Source organism: Balaenoptera ricei, chromosome 16 (genome assembly GCF_028023285.1).
Source record: "Balaenoptera ricei isolate mBalRic1 chromosome 16, mBalRic1.hap2, whole genome shotgun sequence".
In the NCBI taxonomy this organism is placed as follows: Eukaryota; Metazoa; Chordata; class Mammalia; order Artiodactyla; family Balaenopteridae; genus Balaenoptera; species Balaenoptera ricei.
The window spans coordinates 8,040,403-8,059,282 of NC_082654.1; positions in this window are offsets into that span (position 1 = coordinate 8,040,403).

Sequence of the window (18,880 nt, forward strand, 5' to 3'; positions counted from 1 at the left end):
ACCCACGCTGCCTGGGCTGGAACCGTGGCTCAGCCTCACCACCTTGCGACTCTAGGCAAGAAATCCGATCTCTCAGCTTCAGTTTTCTCATCTGTGAAGTGGGGATAAAGCGGTTTGCACCTCACAGGATTGAGGAATAAATGCGCTAAAGCAGTTACAGTGTTTAGCACAATGCCCAGCACATAATCAGCATTTCATCCCCGTTAGTGCAGGGATGCTGCGGTCACTGCAGCGTCATCAGTCTCCCCAGGTCCTCTCACGTCCAAGCTTGCTCCTCACCTGTGGCTGGGATGGGACTGACAAGGCTGGCTCTGGGCCTCTCATCCCCCTCCCCAACCCCACAGACTGGCCAGGACGCCCAGAACTCCACACCCACCTGTGTACTCTGTGTGCGGTGTCTACAACACGGATGGCGCCCCCTCAGATAAGGCACCCGCGTGCAGTGCACAACCTGAACACCCGTACAAGCCCATCCTGGGTTCTGAGTACAGGCTCGGATGACAGACTCTCTGGGCTTGAACCTGGACTCTGCTACTTATTAGCTTGGAAGAATGCTTCGCATAAATTAACCCCTTGACATGTTTAGCTGTCCTTATTATGAAGCTACGAAAGTGGGCAAATCCTGGCTGCCCTGCATACAGTCAGCATTACGGCTCTCGGCGAACAAGATGGACCTGAGGCCCCCTGAGTGTGGCGTTCAGGGCTGGGATGGGGGATGACCCTGAACATTTTCAAATGTTGTCCTGCCAATTCCAGCAGACACACCCTGAGCCCCCTGCCCTCCAGACAAGCTAATCTACCCAGAGCTCTCCGAATCCCCAGCCCTTTCATGTTTTCTGTCTTTGCTCCTGTTGCCCCCCTGCCTGGACCATTCACACCTGGTGAACTTGACCTTGTCCCTTCAGGCTCCCTGTGAATGCCCGGATCCCTACGAGGTTTCCTCTGAGGCTCTGGGTAGGAGGCCACCGGTTCTGCTTTGGGTGCCGGTGAGCAGCCTGAGGGCCACTGGGGCTGGGCAGACACCTCCTCAAACCTCAGCGGGCACCCAGCACCCAGGTCACCAGCACATGCAGGCGACATGGTGTCTGTCCCTGTGTCTCCCCCACCTCTCCCCACACGATGGGCTGTGAGCTCCTGCAGGCAGACACTGGCTTCTCTGTGTCCTTGAATCCCCAGACCTTACGGCAGGAGGCAGGGGCTCCAGTCGACAGTCTGGGGACTTGAGAAGTTGCTGGGTGAGGGGTGTGCCTCTTCAGAAGTGGAGGGAAGGAAGGAGACGGCTTCCTGGGGGTTGCCCAATAGGATGTGCATTAACCCCTCCAGAAACCGCATCGCCAGGGGGCTTGGGGCTGAAATTCCTGAAGGAAACCAGAGATTGTTCTACAAAAATACCCTTTCAAAAATAGCAGCTGTTTTTGTTTTGCTTCCTAAAGGCAGTGGAGCGTGGCTTCCTGATTTGGGAAGACACGTGTCTGAGCGGCATCGGAAGACCTGGGTGACCGGGTCTGGTCGGGAGCTCAGGGTCCCACGTGCTTTTCTCAAGGCAGTCCTGGAGGGCCAAGTGTGGGTGTCGGGTGTCCCACCTCAAGGTGCAGCCCCACAGTTGGCAGTGACCAGTGACACATGCAGCCTTCTTATTTTTCATCCCTCGCAGTGTATAACCAGGTGGTTAAGAGAGCTCCAGGGTCTCACAAACTGAGGAGTGAGTCTCAGTTTGATTAACTTTGCAGCTATGAGATCTTGGTCAAGTAAGGTAACCTCTCTGGCCTCATTTCCTGCATCTGTAAAATGGGAGTAACGGCAGTCAGATTATTACTCTCATTTCCCCCATGAGGGGAATGAGGCTCAGTGGGTCATGATGGGGAAGATTCAGCAGGCGACCTGGTCTGCTTCTGAAGCCCCGGCTCCTGGTGGCGCTAAGGGCCACACAGCACACGGGGCCTGGAAAGGAGTTCTCCCCTGACCCCGGCCCACCCTGCCTACCGGCTGGGAGCCCCGCTCTCACCTGCTGGGCTCTCTGACCCCCTGTGTGCCCTCAGGCTGGTTGGCCTGTCCCCTCTCTGAGAGCTCACGCAGGGCCCACATCCCAGACGGTCAGCAGTGGACGTCCTTTAGTTGTGGCATTGGAGCTGATGTTTCTCCCTTTTGCTTTTCTGTGTTTTCCTAAAGTTCTGCCTTGGGCTGCATTTTATTTGCGCTCCGAAAGACCAAAACGATAAATGCCGTTTAGAAAAAAACAGATTTTGCTGAGCACTTGTACTTTCTGATCTCAGTTGGGACTCGCAGAGGCACTGAAGCGAGCCTGGAGGGGCTTCTGTAGGGGGCTTCTGGCCTCCACATGGAAGAGGCAGGCACTGGGAGGCGGGGGCCAGGCACAGGGCCAGCTCTGCAGGGATCTGGGCTTCGCCCTGGGCTGGGCGGCCTGCGGGAACCAGCCCACATTCTGGCCTCAGCAGGGACCAGCAGGCAAGATCCGTGTTTGGTGTGTCTACCCGGTACTCTCCCACTCCCTCCTCCACAGTGTTTTTCTAGAACTATCACCACCCCCTGCCACTCTGCCTTTGGGGACACTGCTTTTTCCCATTCCCTGCTTCTGCTGGGGTTGCTAAAAAAACCCCAACCCCTTGGTCAGGGCCTGGGGACATTTTGACTCCACTCTTCTGCTCCTGTGGACATTTTGACCCCAAAGACATTTTGAGTGCAAGCATTTTAATCAGAATTACCCAACAGTGATGAGTTTTCATCTAGAAAGTACCAGAATTCCACAGGGAACTCCTTTAAGCCAATTTAATCCCTTTATCAATTTTCTATACAGCTCAGTTAAGCCATTTCTGATGCTTCCATTTCCATTTTGCTGAAATTATTTTCTTAGAGATCAATTCTTTTGCATTTAGAATTTCACAGTGGAGATTTGCTTCATAAATCAGTTTTTTAAAATCCGGCTCAAACTTTATTATTTGCAGCTTCTGACATTGCAAGTGGCCACGGTTTCGATTAAGGATCGTTTTCCGGGGTTATGTTATAGTTCGTGTTATTTCTGAGTTAATCCATGAGGAAATAGTGAGCAATTTTATGAGACAGGGTGATAGTGAGGCAGGGAACATGGAGAAGGGGAGGGGGAAGGAGCAGGAGGGGGACACAGAGAGGGAGACACAGAGGCCTGTGGGCAGAAACAGGGCTGCAACTGGCCTGGTGGATGGGGTGGGAAGGGGCAAAGGTCAAAGCATCCACCTGGCCACAGGTCATCACATGGCACAGTCCTGCATATTCGTGTCCCACCCTGGTTCCATCAGTGATTTCACTGCTGTGGCCCTGAGAGCTTCAGCTCAACCTCCCTTCTTCTCCAGAAAGATACAGTCCTGTTCTGAACGGTTTTGTTTTTAAAACGTATTTTACAACGTGTGTTCATCCAGATAGAAGGCAGAATTCATGATACACCCTGGGTGTTTATCGCAATAGTGTTTCCTCTGCACCCCTGATTGCTTACCGACCGGGTAGATTATGCACGCAGGAGGGTGAGGAGGGAAATTCATTAATGTCACAGCAACCATGGGCCCATCCATACAGCCAGCAGCTGACCTCCAATGGGTCTCGGCAGCTAATGAATGTGAATCTCAAACTGGGGGTCATCCCTTTGGGACTTTCATGGAGGCAAATCTAAAGATATTTGGGATCCGGGGGGTGGGGGGGGGGTGGATCGTTATTGGGAACAACCTCAAGAACTCATCAAACTGACCAGCTGATTCCCAGGTGCGAGTGACCGCGGGACAGTGCCGGGGCTGGACTCAGGATGGCAGCTGCTGATCTATGTGTCTCCGACGAAGGGAAGCTGATCACGGCAGCTTGTGATTTACTCTCAGACTGAAGGGGCTTGAGTTGAATAACAACCCCTTGGAAAGTGGGAATTAAACAGCCCTTTCTGCCCAGCCTTTCCTACTTTATAGGCCTTGCTAGCGAATCAGATGATAAGGTTCCAGGCCATGGATGTGGGTGAAAGTGTTGGGACGACCAGGTTTCCACGGCTGACTTGGTTGAGGCTTCGACCAAGGGAATCATCAATCTTGAAACTTTTGGAAAATTGTATGAATTTTGTCAGGGGCGGACTAGCTATATTTGTGGGTTAGAAAGCCTTATAAATTAAAAGCATGGTTCCTGGTAGTATTTTTGAAGTTCTCTGTGGCATTCTACATCAATCCTTAAATAACATCTAACATTTGTTTGTGTACTTCCTATGTGTCAGGCACTGTGCTGAGGTCTTTTCATGGATGAACCTTGTGTATTAATCCTTGCTACAACTCTGAGAGAGGAAAGATTTTTTATCCTCACATTGAAGATGAGGAAATTCAGGCACCAAGCAGTGGCTTACCTGGGGCCGCATCATACGTGTTGGACCAGAGACCAGAATTCTTTTCATTCTGAGTTATTCACTCTGGAATAAATGGCCAGGCAGGTGAGTCCAACTGGTCCTGGCAAGGGAGTCAGGACACCTGGTTCTGGTCAGTTTCTCCCTATGTGAATGAGGGCTTGTATTAGGTAGGGTTCTCCAGAGAAACAGAACCAATAAGATGTGTGTGTGCATGCGTGTACATTATATATATATTATGTATGTATTTAAGAACTTGGCTCATGGGATTATGGAGACTGACAAGTCCTAAAGTCTGCAGTTGGCAAGCTGGGGACCCAGGAAAGCTGATGGTGTAGTTTCAGTCTGAAGGCTGGTAGACCTGAGACCCAGGAAGAGCTGATGTTTCAATTCGGGTCCAAAGGCAAGAAAGAACATACCACTGTCCCAGCTCTAAAGCACTCAGGCAGGAGGAGATCCCTCTTCCCCAGCCTTTTTGTTTTAGTCAGACCTTCAACTGATTGGATGAGGCCCACCCACATTTGAGAGGGCAATCTGCTTTACTCAGTCTACTGATTCAAAGTAAATCTTATCTAGAAACCCCCTCACAGTCACAGCCAGAATGATGTTGGACCAAATGTCTGGGTACCCTGTGCACATAAAATTAACCATCACAGGGGCTGGTCTCCCAAGTCTTGGAACTCTTCCAGGTCAGATAGTCTGTGCCTTCAGGACCAAGTTTTTGGGGATGCAGCCTCACCGTGGGTGATGAGGCATTAACTCTCACAGGGCATGAGGAAGTGGGAATGTGCCTTCTCACCACCCCTCCTGAGGTACTTTACTGTAGTGGCAGAATCCAGTCACTCCTGTTCTTCCAGAACTTCCTCCCACTGAGGTATAAAGTATCCTTCTTTCAGCCCAAGCCCTGACTGTCCCACCTTCTAGAGGTATTTCTTCACTGCCCCAAGACATTGTTGGCTTAACAGGTCTTCAAGCTGAAGTTAGGAGCCAGCTACACAGTCCTGAGATTGTGGAACGTCTCCAGGTCTCCTGGGAGCCATAGAAGGGCAGTGAAGTCTTCCCACAGACCATGTCTCTCAGATGCACATTTGCACGGGGACTCATAGGCTCTCAAAGTTGAAAGAGACCCAAGGGTCCATCACTCCCACTACTGCCATGTCTAGCCTCCCAACTCAAGCTAGCCTGGCCACAGCCTTCTCCTGTGATAGAATGCCTTGTTAGGGGCAGACCCCAAGGCAAGGATTTGAGCAATTTGCTTATAGGGGAGGTGATCCCAGGAAACACCAAAGGAGAGTGGAGAGGTGAGAAAGAAAGTGAAGGAAATAATCAGTGGATGTCAAGCTGAGTTGACAGGTGGACATTCACTGGGCAGTGCTGCTGGGGTCTCTGGGAGATGGTGCAGAATCCACCTCAGCCTTATCACAATGGAGAGGCAGGGAGGTTGGTGGATCCACCCACCAGTTCTCTGTGCTCATCCGTTGAGGGCTGCTTCTGGGGGCATTAACTCTACTGTACTTCTGACTTACATTGGCCTTATCGTGAAGCCTGCAGATGGAGAGTCCCAGGTGTTTGAGGTTAGCAGTTGCTGGTGTGTAGATGTGAATGTCACGGGCGTGGGTGGGGCTCTGTGACACCTGGTTTTGTGTCAGCTTGGCTAGGCGACAGCCCCCACCTTTTCAACCAAACACTAGGTGTTGCTGCGTAGGTGCTTTGTGTAGGTGGTTAATATCTATAAACAGCTGCCTTGGAGTAAAGGTGATTCCCCTCACCTTGGGTGGGCCTCCTCCAGTTGGTTGAAGGCCTTAAGGGTAAAAATTGAGGTTTCTTGAAGAAGAAGAAATTCTGCCTCAAGCCTGCAGCATCAATTCCTGACATTTCCAGCCTGCTGGCTTTTCCTGAAAAGTTTGGGCTTCCCAGCCCCCATGGTTGTGCTAGCAAGTTCTTTGAAGTAAATCTCAATCTCTCTGTAGTTCCGTCTCTCTCCCCGTACATATGTGCACGTTTGTGTCTTACGCTGGTTCAGGCTGCCCACAGCGCCAGCTGTCCCCTCCTTCCACTGCTCAGATCCTCTTGAGCCTCCTGTTAAGTCCATTTTATCTGTCACTGATTCTTCAAGGTGGTGGCTGATCACAGTTTCTTTAAAACACACAGAAACTTAAAACAGGAGGCTTTCCAGAGACTCCATCCTGCTTCCTTATCCACCACAGATACTTCTAGCATCACAAGATCTGCCAGGGCACTGGCCCACGTAGCAGAGCTGCTGGAACCCCAGCCCGAACCTGCTGTAGAGCCTTCTCTTGCCCTGGGCCCCACGCGAAACTGGGCAGCCTTCCATCTCACCCAATACATGGGCCAGAGCAGGATCCCCCAGTTCAGCATGTGCTGGCTCCAGATTCTAAGAAGGCCCGCTGAGTACCGCACCTCTTTCTTTTTGCAAGGTACAATAATTTGCCCTTGAACTTGCAACTTCACTGATGTGCCAGGCCCCTGAATTTTCGCGGGTTTTTCTCCCACTGCAGCTGCCCACGATGATTCCCTGGTACACTGATCAGGAGGTCACAGATCAGGCTTCTGTGGCGGAGGAAGCCGTGGGGGAATAAAAGAAGCTGGAAGTTGGCTGGTGGCCACGAGAGTGGTAAGGGTGAGGGGTAATGGGTGGAGCATTGACATCACCTGCCAGAGACACCTCACCTCTCCTGCCATCAGTGGGCTCTGGATCTGAGAACCGGTTCGTGTCTGGAGACCAGGTGAGAGATCAGATTCTCCTTTGTAGTGCCTGATAGTCTTCTGCTCACCTGCTCTTGACCTTTTTGGCGATAAAAGTTGACCAATACCCATGTTGGCTGCCCGTCTATCATGTCCCTAGGAACTTGATGGTCTATTAGCCAACGCCACAAACCCCTGTGGGTCAAGGTCTCCTGCTGGCCATTCCAGCCTTGCTCCAGATTGTATTATTATATCCATCCTACTCCTGATGGTCATGTGCTGCCATCTGGTCCCTGCTATGCTGGAATCCAATCATTCCCATTGATACCAGTGAGCCCAGTTCTACAGCAGCATCTGTACCATCCACCGTGGCCTATGGTGGGCTGCCATTATAACCCTCTCATGAATGAAGTACTTCCCTCACTAGAATATTCCTTAATACTTTAGTGAAGGGATTGTCGGCTGGGGGGGTTCTCTCTTCTTACATAATTAATCCAGTCTAGCGTGTTCACCTCCATGAGCCTTCTACCTGTTCCTTAGCACTCTGTAAAGCTCGTTCTGGAATCTTCCAATTTCCCCCCAAGCCTCAAGGAGCCTCGCAGCAGCTTGTCAGGACCGTTTCTGGGTATCCTTGCCATGGTGTTAAATCCCGAGTCATGGGAGGGAGGGTGCCCCACGTGACGAATTCCCCCTTACTTGGCATTACATTTCACCCTCCTGGCCCAGCACCCTCCTGATCTGTCCCTGGACGTTTTCTCCTGGTTCGTCTGGTGCATAGAAGCCAGGTCCTGCAGCACCTGGTGAGTTAGCCCTCCCCTCCCTGCGCAGGTCAGCACTTCCCCAGTGAACCCCTGAGCCCTGGTCTTTGTCATCAGGCTAGAAGCCACGAGGGGAGATGGCTATACTGACAAGGGGAAGCATCATCTCATGAGGCATTAGAGTCAAGAGAGGCCCTTTCGTGGTCTCCAGGCAAGGGGAGGTGGGGGAGGTATGCCTTCTGCTGACCACCGTGGTTCAGGGTCATGTACAGGTTTAGGGTCCCCCGGGTCCCTGCCCTGGTCTCTGGGTCTCACGCCTTCCTTCTCATGGCCCTGACTTTAGCACAGGAGACTTGCTGGGGCCAGGAACCTGCCTTCTCCACCTTCAGATTCTGGGCCTGCTTCTCAGCACACTCTACCCCTGGCTGCCCAAGGTGAAGGTACCTAACACTCTTCTGAAGGACACTGAGCTTTCACATCATGCCCTGAGCTGCAGGACGGCCGGCCTGAGCCTGACGTTTTCTTCCTTCAGGGTTTGATGGCAGTTGGTGACAGCTGGCAGTCTATAATTATCATTGTTCCTACGGCCCTCCCAGTGTTAGAGCTATTGTATTAACAATAATAATTATTATTAGTGATTAATAATAATAACTGAAAAATAAGAAAATAATAAAGTATGTTACTATAATAATTGTATAGTAATAATTATATTACAATAATTATAATATTTAACAATTATTATATAATATTTAATAATTATTGTTAGAGTTAATTATAACATAAATTACTATTAATAAATTAACAACAATACTAATGACTAGCAATTAGCTAGTGCATCCCCTTTCACCGGTACCCTCTCCCCATTCACTAAAGTGAGGGTCTTAGCAATCGTGATACACAGCATGTCAGGGGTCATCTGATCACTCACAGTGATGCCCTTTTGCTATCAGGCTGGTAAATGATCCAATTTTGGAATCTCATCCTAAGAGTTTCCTTCCTGAGACCATTTCTTATACAAACTGTCTTGGACTCGGATCCCCCCCAGAAGCAGATCCTAGTAGTAGTTTATTTGGGAAGCGCTCTTAGGGAATACCAGGAGGGGGTGAGAGAGGAAAGGTCCAGAAGCCCACGAAAGGTGGGCTGTGAAGCCGCTTCCCAGCTTGGAGTCCATTCCCACTGAGGAACTCTATCCATACAGAACACAACTCAGAGTTATCCCACTGAGGGATGTGGAAGCTGGGGTACTTGTCCTCCACATCTCATCAGTCGTGGCTTGAGAGATGCTCCTGGGGGCCGTCATTCTCCAGCTCTTCTGGCACTTACAGCCCATGGGCAAAACTTGCTCCAGGTGGGTCGCCGACCGCATTGCCGCAGGGGCTCCCTGCGCTAAAGCAGCCCATTCTGACCTTGGACACCTGGCTGCTGGAAAGCTCTTTCTCTTGACTGAAAATCGGTGTCTGTCATTGGCTGAAAAAGGTCCCCAAAGTTCTCTTAGTATCCAGGTCCTAATGCCTGGAACCTTTAAATGTTATCTTACCTGGAGAAAGTTCCTTTACACATGTGACTGAGTTGAGGATCGAACGATGTGGAGATTATCCTGGATTATTGGGGTGGCCCCTAGTTGCCATCACAAGTGTCCTTCTAAGAGAGACTTGGGGGTATGTGAGGACAGAAGCGGAGAGGACCATGTGACCATGGAGGCAGGGATCGGGGTGATGCAGCCACGAGTTAAGGAATGTGACAGCACCAACAGCGGAGGAGGCAAGGGACCCCTGGAGCCTCTGGAGGGACATAGCCCTGCCCATGCCTTGCTTTTGACCCAAAGATACTGATTTTGGCCTTCTGGCCTCCAGAACTGTAAGGAAAATAAATGTCTGCTGTTTTAAAGTGCGAAGCTTGTGGCAGTTTTTCCCCAGAAGCCCAGGAAACTCATACAGTGTTTCTGGACTTCATCCCATGGCTCCCAGCTCCCCTGTTCTGCCAGCTCTTCCAATATCTATGGAAGCAGCCAGTGCCCCCAGGATCTTTCTTCTTGCAGGCAAAGCAGAACACCCTGGTATCCTCTCCTGGTCCTCCTGCGGAAAGACCCCAGTATCACTGCTATCACCAGGGATTCTCCTCCCAGGAGGATGTGAGAAGAACACACAAAGAGTGACCATCACCCCTGTGCTTGGCCCACTTACCTCTGTTCAAGCTGCTCAACTTTCCATGGACTTTTGGGGATGTTTTGTCACCAGCCTGAACAGTCTGTACCTGCAACACACACGTTGGGTTCTGGGAGGTGAGGGGAGGGACCATCTTGCTCACTCGGGGTGCCCCATGCTCAGCACAGGGCAGCTTGGCTCCCGCTTCCCGGGATTTCTGTCATCCCAACATATTTTAATCTGCCCATCCATATACTCCTCTCTCCCTTAAGGTGAGAAATTGCTGGTCTGCTTGGAAGACTCTGGCTGTCTCTGGGTTTCACTGGCAGGCACGATCATTCTCTTGAAAGGTGGTACATGTCACAATCACGCTCTGCTCCACCCGCAGCCAGGTGGGTGGGCAAGCCTGCCATCCTGTCTATGGGTCTGCCGAGCGAGCGCACTCAGTGTCTGCTCCACGATCTTGGCCACTCTAGACTTGAGGGGGTGCCCTGTAGGAGTCTTATTCCAGGCCTCAATCCCTTGCATTAGCTCATCCTTCCCAAGGAGCTCTGCACGGGGGGCTAAAAGGTGCTTGCCCAGCTGTTGAAAAGATCAATACTCATTTGGCAGTGAGAGTCCTTGCCAATGCGTTCTCCCACGAGTTGTGTCTTTGGCAGGAACCTGAGGTTTGAGTGGTAGGATTCAGACCCACCCCGCCCCCCAACACACGCACACACACACACACACATTCTAAAAGACCACTAGGAGTGTAGGAAGAATGCACAGAGCAAATGCTCAGCGTATGGCAGCGGCTACAGCCATGACCTCTATTAATACGATTTCTTCCACCTTTCCATAAATATTTGCAGAATTGCATGAATAAGTGACAATTGCAGCCACTAATGTGTTTCCTATTTCAGAGCTTGTTGGGTATGTAAGGGGCATATTTAATCAATTTGCAGGGCAAGAGGAGGAAGAAGCGGCATCAGTCTTGCCCAACAAAGACAAAGGAAGGGGGATTTCACCTTGGAGAGGGTCTGTGTTTCCAGTCCTATCTGGGCTTCCTGCTGGTTGTAGCTGATGCCAATATGGCTTCAGGCAGGGGTTTGTGATCTTAAAAGAGGAGATAAAATGAGCTCTTCCTGGTTGCTTTGTTGCAACCAGTGTCTGTATTTGGAGAGGGTCTGTGTTTCCAGTCCTAACTGTGTTTCCTGCTGGTTGTAGCTGATGCCAATAGGGCTTCAGGGGTTTCTGACCTTAGAAGAGGAGGTACAATAGCATGAGCTCCTCCTGATTGCTTTGGTGTCCTGTGAGTCTTCACGTGGTCATTGCATAGGGATTTGCAGTAACTTGTTCCCTCTTCCTCATTCCTATACATGGGTGAAGAAAGAAGGTGTAGCCACAGGCAACAGCCAGATCAACGCTGGACCTTCTCCCAGAGTCTGGAAACTCCAACTCAAGAACTGATGCCAGCCCCAACCAAACCTGAGCTTGCCATGCCCACCATATGTTGTAGATTGACTCTCTGTGTCCATCTCTGTGGCTGGGTCAGCTCCCGGTATTGCCTCCCAGTCCTTGCTAATGATCCCAGAATGCCTAGGGGCTGAGTCCAAAAATTAGGACCCTAACGTGTCACTAACTTCGAAAGAGTAATCAGCTAAGAAGTCACAGGTCACTAGTTCTCTAAAGTTCCCAAAGTCCTGACTGAGTCATGCAAATCTTCCTACTCCAGTCAACCAGGACCCATGACTAAACCTTAATATGAATCATCTGGAGAGCTTGTTAAAATGCAGATTCTGACTTGGTAGGTCTGGGGTGGGGCCTGAGACTCTGTATTTCTAACAAGCTCCCAGCTGGTGCTGGTGCTGCTGGCCTGCAGACCACACTCTGAGCAGGACAAATCTAGAGACACCAAGTTCACTGGTTGAATACTTACTATGCTTCAAATTTAGGTTGTTTTCTGCAAAGCATAAGCAAATCTCAACCACAAATCTTTACTTTCCATTGTGTAGAATGCTATTTTCATGATTTTGTTGCCATTTAGATTTTTGCATGTGTAACTCCATTAGGAAATATCTCACACCCGTTTTGCCTACAACAGAAAACAAATCTGAGTTTTCTCCAGGGGCCCATATGTGCCCTTGGCCCTCATTCCCTGTTGGGCTGTTGATTTTGAGTGGATTAAACAATGTCCCCTTCTGCAGACTCTAGAACTTCTCTTCTGGAATCAATGTCAAAGCATCCTAATTCCACATTCAAATGGAAGGCACTAAGGAATTGGTTGAGGCGATGACACTTCCTTGTGTTTGGGGGTGCGCCGATGTAGGGGATTCAAAATAGGGCTCAATGCCTTTGCATCCAACTCCACACCCTCCACACCTTGCCTTGGTGGGGATCATCGCCCCCATTCTCCCAGCCTCCCACTGCTGGAGGCTGCCCCCCTCCATGGCCTCTGAGCATCTGTGGGGCGGGGATTGTGTTAGCCCATCTCTGGGACTCTGGTACCTGGCTCAATAGGTGCCTAATAAGTGTATACCTAAAAAAGGGGCTTTTAATTTATCTCCCTGCATGGAAGGATAAGAGACTCACCCAAGGGCCCACAGCCAGTGACAGTGAAGGCAGATTCCTCAAAGCTATCCTGAACCAACTTATAAACTCATGCAGAAGGAGACCTGGAGGCCATCTCACCCAGCCTAATGCGTTGATAAACTGAGGCCAGGCAGAGCCAGTGACTTGGCTGAGACTCTACAGCAAATTTGAGAATAGCTGGGCCTGGATTCTGCCGGAACTGACATGGGTCTCCGCCCACTCCTTTTGGGGATTCTATTTGTTTTTTCCACTAAAAAAATCAAGAGGCTAGATAATGAAGAAAATGCTCCAAGCTCTATGAAGAGAGATGGGGCCTGAGTCTGTGAGTTTTACTGTCTTCTGGGCTTGAGGCTCCCAATCCAAAACCCTCCATACGTTTACTCTCTGAAATTTATGTAGTGCTGATCTCATATGTCTCAGTGGGAATGGTGAGACCCTGTGATTTTGTTTGTTTGGTTTTTTGCTTGTTTGTTTGAGGATGCAGTATGATGCACTGGAAAGGGCACAGGCCAAACTTTAAAAAATGCGTATCTTTTGACCTAGCAATTCCATTTCTAGGAATCTCTTATACAGAAACTCTGATACACACGCACAGAGATTTATGTACAAGGATACTTGATGCAGTTGTATTGGAAACAAATGTCCATCCCCCTTAATGTTCTGAAATCCGTGAAAAGAATGGGGGAGAGCTCTCTCTGTGTAACAACAAGGAGAGAGTTCTAGGGTCTACTATCAAGTGAAAAAAGCAAACCAAAGAAAAGTATGTTTGGGGGACCTTGTTTATGACATAATAAAATTATGTATGTATATGTAAATTTATAGGAAAGATCAGAAAGGCTACACAAAACTGTAAGCAGTGGTTCCTCTGCAGAGGAAGTAGATGATAAGGAGTATGGGGAAGGGTGAAGAGGAGCTTCTGATTTTAATTTTATATATCTTTCTGTTTGAATTCTAAACAAAAATTTATTCTTATTCTTGTAAACAAAGAAGTAATTAATACGGAAGATTGTATTAATATTAATATAATATTACTTCTGTAATTTAAAAAACACACAGAGAGAAGCCAACAAACAAGGCCTTTGGCATCACTCCAACCTATGTTTGATCCTTGTATTTGTTATCTACTGCTGCGTAACAAATCATCCTCAAACCCAGGGGCATAAACTCACCCAGATTCATGATCTCACCGTTTCTCTGTGTGAAGAATCTGGGCATGACTTAGTTGGGTTGTCTGGTTTGGACTCTGTCACAGGCTGGAATCAAGATGTGAGCTGGGGCTGTGATCTCATCTGCAGGCTCCACTGGGGGTGGGTGTTCTTCCAAGGTCACTTACATGGTCATTGGCAGGATTCACTTTCTTGAGGGCTGTTGGCCAGAGGTTATGCTCAGCTTCTCGCCATATGGACCACTCCATAGGGCAGCTCACTATGTGGCAGCTGGCTTCCCTCAGAGCAAGTGAGAGAGTGAGGGAAAGTGAGCAAGGTGAAGCCAGGTTCTGGAACTGAATCTCGGAAATGAGCTCCCCTCACGTTTGCCATATTCTATTCAGAGCAAAGCATCACTAGGTCCCACCCACACTCACAGGGAGGGGGTTGCACTAGGAGGTAGGGGTCATTGAGAGCCAACATGGAGGTTGCCCACCACAGTCCCAATCTTTCCTATTCACTGTTCACAAGCTGTGTGACGTTGGGCAGGTCACTTAAAATCTCCAGGCTCTAGTTACTTCATCTGTGAAATGGGCTCCTAGCAGCTGTCTCACAGGAGGATAAGACATGGTAACATGTGCGAAACGGCCAATCACAGTGCTTTCACCTGGCAAGCCCTGGTCTTCTCTCCCCCAGCCAGGGAAGAACTGTGGGTTAAACGTTTCTCGTGATTGTCTTTACAAGTTAGAAATCTTTCCACGCAGACTCTGCTTCTCTGGAAACTCACTCTCAGGGAACTCTCTAGATAAAATGATGCTTATGTCCAGGATCCTGGAATAAAGAGTTCTTTATTTCAAGGCTGCCAACACATGGTGAGGAGGCAGGGTCAGGTGCAGTGTTAATAATTGCTTTGTGGGCATGAAGGGGCCATAGATTACAGAACGCTTGGAGAAAATGGGGCTTTTACAGTGGGTCTCAGTCATTAGCAAAATTTCACATTCAAAATTAGTCAGGAAAGGTAATTAGTGTCAAGGAGTGATTGCAGCCGCATCGTTAACATGACGGATGTTGGTGGGCTCATGCTAATGACTTATGGAATCTTCGCTTGGGTGAGGATCAGAGCAATTTGGTGGTCAGCAGAGAGTCTGAGAATCAGTCACCACAATAGTCAATAATTTATCATTTCTATTTAAAGTCTGGAATCTGCATCAGCTTAAACAGAAGGGAGCCCTGATGGAGGAAGGTTGGCATCCAACAAAATCCTGAGCCCTGGCTGCGTCTGTTTAAGATTCATCCATTTTCTTCGCGGTGCAGAGCAAACAGGAAAGTTGTTTGAAGGATCAGCTTCTGATTTCATCTTGGGGTGGAAACAGTCAGTGCTGCTGGCTGCAGGGAGATCAGGATTGGGACGTTAAACTAGATTTAGCTTTACAAGTTCATCTCTGGTGATTAGAAAAACGGCTCCTACTGTTCAGTGATCCCCAAATTACGTCAGTAACTGTGAGGTGGGAGGGGATTGGATCCCACGCATTGGGAGAACACTGGCGCTGGGAGCCCAGGTACTTTTGAAGGACATGCAGTTAATGAGTGGCAGAGCCAGAAGTTCTGACCTGGGTCGTGCAGTCTTTGTTCAGCATGAATAATATTGTGGGAACAATAATAGTAACAACACCAGCTAACAGTTTTTGCGAGCTTACTGTGTGTCTGGTGCTTGCTGAGCATTTTACACATGTTATTTCAATTTGGTCTTTATAGATAGGAGCTGAGAGAGGTTGAGCGAGTTACTCAAGGTCACACAGCAAGCAATTACAAGGCTGATCTTCAAACGCAGATCCTGGTCTCCTAAGTACGGTGTTACACTGAGCTGCTGCATGCAGGAAATTGATGCTAAATTCTTACTACTTCAGCCATCTCATCTATAAAATATGAAGAATGTGCTCCACATACAATTTCAGGAATAAGTTGCTTGGCAAGCTGTTACGCAGGGTGCCAAAAGCCTGAAGGTAAATGTGGTCTGATAATTACAACACGTGCTCACATGGCAGGCGCCTACAGATGCCCCTCTCCACCCCTCCCTTCCCAAATCCATGGAGGCACTAGGTCCTGCCAGCCGTTCTTGACAGCACCCTGTGTCCACACACCCACTTCACATTCGTACCACGTTTGGTCTATAGATGCTGCCACACTAGTTTTCTGCCACACTAATGTATGTCTGTGGGTCTCCTCTTCCAAAACTTCCAGTGGCACCCCATTTCCTTTAGGATTAAATGTGGCCTTCTCAGAGCGGCATTCGAGGCCCCCATCCTGGTGCATCATCTGCCTCCAATCTGTCTCCAGGGTACGTGCCCACTGCCTGCTCCGATCCCTCCTCCTCCTCCATCATGGCACTCATTGCCCCACCCCGTGACCGTGACAGTAGGTGCTCCGCTCCTCATGACTCCACTGGCATCCCCAGCTTCAGGTTCCCAGGAAAGCTTACCTATCTGTGCCCGTTCCCACCCCCAAGCAGGGGATCATCATTCTCCTTTCCATTCTCAAGGTTGGGGCTGCTCAAATGCACACTGACCCCATGTCTGTGCCCAGGAAGGCCCAGAAAGAGGCCGAGGTTAGCAACAGAGTCTGGACTGGAGAGAGGATGAGCTTGCTGTGCATGGATCTATCCTCCCAGTTCAATGTAGTGACCACATGGTCCAGACTTAGAGCCTTTCCTTCATCTTCTCTGTTTCTCATATCATCTGTCAGCCTACAAATTTGCATTTTTGTTTCAAAAGTGAAATCACCAAACTTCCACTCTGGGATGTCAAGCTTGCAGGGAAAGAGAAGCCTCTGAAATCACATATACAAATTTAGGGAGAGGCCTCCTAGCTTTCATAAGTGCTCCGAGAAGTCAATGTTCCAACCAGACATTCCCTGGCCAACTTGAGCTGCTGGGGGTGAGATTTTGTGATCCCCAGAGTTACCCTTCCCCAGAGTTCTGAGATTGAAGACCAGAGGGAGCACACAGTAGCTAGTAAGCATGCCTTGACTGAAGTGCAAAGAAGAATCGACAAACCCACAATCACAGCAGATTACAACATGCTTCTCTCAGCAAATGATAGAGCAAGCAAATAAAAAAATAACAAGCTTGCAGAAAAGTTGAACCATGCAGTGAACAGATTGATCTAACAACAAATACAGAACCCCACTACCTACCGATTAGAAAATACATATTTTTCCAAGCACATGATTAATATTTACCCAAACCGATCATATTGGGCCACAGAATGCATCTCAACAGATACCGAATCATTATATCATAGAGAAATTATGTTCTCTGACCACATGTAATAAAAGATCAAAATTTTCCATATACTTTGAAATAAAAAGTGTTAATGGATAATTCATATGTCAAAGAAGAAATTATAATGGAAATTATGAAACTGAACAATAATGAAAACACTGTGTGTATCAGCCAGGATAGGCTAGGTTATGCTGAGATAACAAACAAGCCCCAAGTCTTGGTGGTTTACACACCTAAGGTTTGTTTCTCCCTTCTGTTACATGTCTGTCCTTGGCCAGAAAGACATTCTGTTTCACATCCTCTTCACTCAGAGCTGAAGCTAATGGAGAATCAACCGTCTGGAACATCACCAGTCCCTGTGGCTTGGGGAGGAGAGCCCTTGGAGGGTCTCGAATCAGCAATAAACACTTCCACCTAAGAGTAGCTCTGGTCACTTACACTCACATTTCTGTGTGGCCAGGCTAAATTTGAAGGGAGTGAAGAAATAAAGTCCTCTTGTGGGTGGGAAGGCACCGGATACCAGCAAGTGGCAGCAATGGCTGTCACAACCCATCAAAACATGGGATTCGACTAAAGCAATGGTTTGAGAGAAGTATATGGACTTAAATGCAAAACAACTAAAAATAAATGATCTAGGAGTCCACTCAAGAGAGTAGAAGAATAACAAAGCAGAGTAACTCCAAAGAATGTAGAAGGAAATGATGAATGATGGGCAGAAATGAATGAAATAGAAAACAAAGAAATAATCCAAAGGGACAACAAAACCCAAAGCTGATTCGTTAAAAAAACAAAACCAAAACCCAAAACCCAACAACCTAAGAAGATAGAGAAACGTATGGCAAGATGCAGTAATTAAAAAAGAGAAAGAAAACACCAATAAACAATATAAGGACTTTCCTGTCAAAATGTCCAAAAGTTTCAGCTTGTTGACAGTGGCAGCTAAGAGTTTGTTTCCTGTGGGTCAGAAAGAGACACGCGAGGTCTTTGTGAGGTGGGGGAGTGGAAGCAGACTTGCTGCTTAGAAATGGGGAATGGGTTGGGTTTCCCAGCTTGTAAGGGGAGGCTGGGGGGAAAACCCTGCAGCCAGCTTGCTGCCTGGGCTTTGGTTTTGTAAGAAGCTGTGGGCCTCGGGAAGTGAGAGCTAACATTAATTGAGGTTCTACAGTGTTCTGGGCACTGTACTAAGCATTTTATACATAGAAACTCATTTATTCCTTCTCACGACCCCAGGACTAGGTACAGGTATTATCCCTTTATTATACATGAGAAAACTGAGGTCCAGGGAGTTTAAACAATTTCCCCAAGGTCACGTGACTAGTAAGTGGCAGAGCCAGATTCAAACACAGTAACTGGACCCTGGGACCCACACGCTCAGCTATGCCACGTTCGTGGCCTCCTGTGTTGAGAGTGAATCCAACTGCCCATTGATCCAGAGGTGATTCAGGCTCGCCCTGAAACAGGAGCCTTAGGGGTCTCCACCCCAGCATCATATGTCTTTTGACTTTACTTGTGGTGGTTTTGCCATGCAAAAGGGTTTCATTTTAATGTGCTCAAGTATGACAGTCATTTTCCTTATTGCTTCTGGTTAAGAAATTTTTTCCATACCCAGGTTATATAGGCCTTCATACCCACATTTTCCTCTAGTACCTTAGGGTTTCAGTTTTTATATTGAAACGTCTGATCCCTTTTGGATTTTGCCCCAATGGGTGGTGTGAGCTCCAGGTTTGACTTTTTCCACATGGCGATCCAATTATCTCAACACCACTTATTTAAAAAAAAAAAAACAAAACATCTTTCCACACAAATTTGTGAAGCTGCCTTTCTCATATAATAACTTTCCAGATGCAGTTGGATCTATTTCTGGATTTTCTTTTGGTCTCGTCGGACTATCTGTTTATTCCTGTGCCAACACC